Here is a 514-nt window from a genome sequence, read left to right as displayed (position 1 = left end):
GAGATCCACCTGCCTCTATCTCTGCCACCAAAGTGCTGGGGTTTGTAACGCAGGCATGTGCCTCATTTCTGGCTGCATTTTCTTATGTTTTTTTTTTTTTTTTTTTTCAGGATATAAACAACCTAAGAGTCCTAACTTTAGCTATAACAAAATTCAAATTTTGATTAAAATGATGTTTCAAATATTCAATAGCATCTGTCATTTAGCTGACCTCTTCTGATGTTTGGGCATGCCCAGTGTTGGGGTGGTTAGGTTCTAGAAGGGTTTCTGCTCTTTGCCAGAGGCCCTTGAAGGTGGAGTGGCTCTGGCAGAAAACAGCCTCCAGGTGGCGCTCAATCTACACTCTAGCGAAGTATACTTCCAAGGCCCTTAGGTCTTCAGAGCCAGATGTGAGGCTGCACAGAGCCAACAAACAGGCTTTACTAAACTATGGAGGTTTTCTCAGCCGGTCTCAGTTTTGTCATTTCTGTTTGGCGCCTAGGCCACACACCTTCTCCCACAAACACTCATCTCA

The sequence above is a fragment of the Mus caroli genome, chromosome 6 (assembly GCF_900094665.2).
Source record: "Mus caroli chromosome 6, CAROLI_EIJ_v1.1, whole genome shotgun sequence".
Lineage (NCBI taxonomy): Eukaryota > Metazoa > Chordata > Mammalia > Rodentia > Muridae > Mus > Mus caroli.
This window is presented reverse-complemented; position numbering follows the sequence as displayed.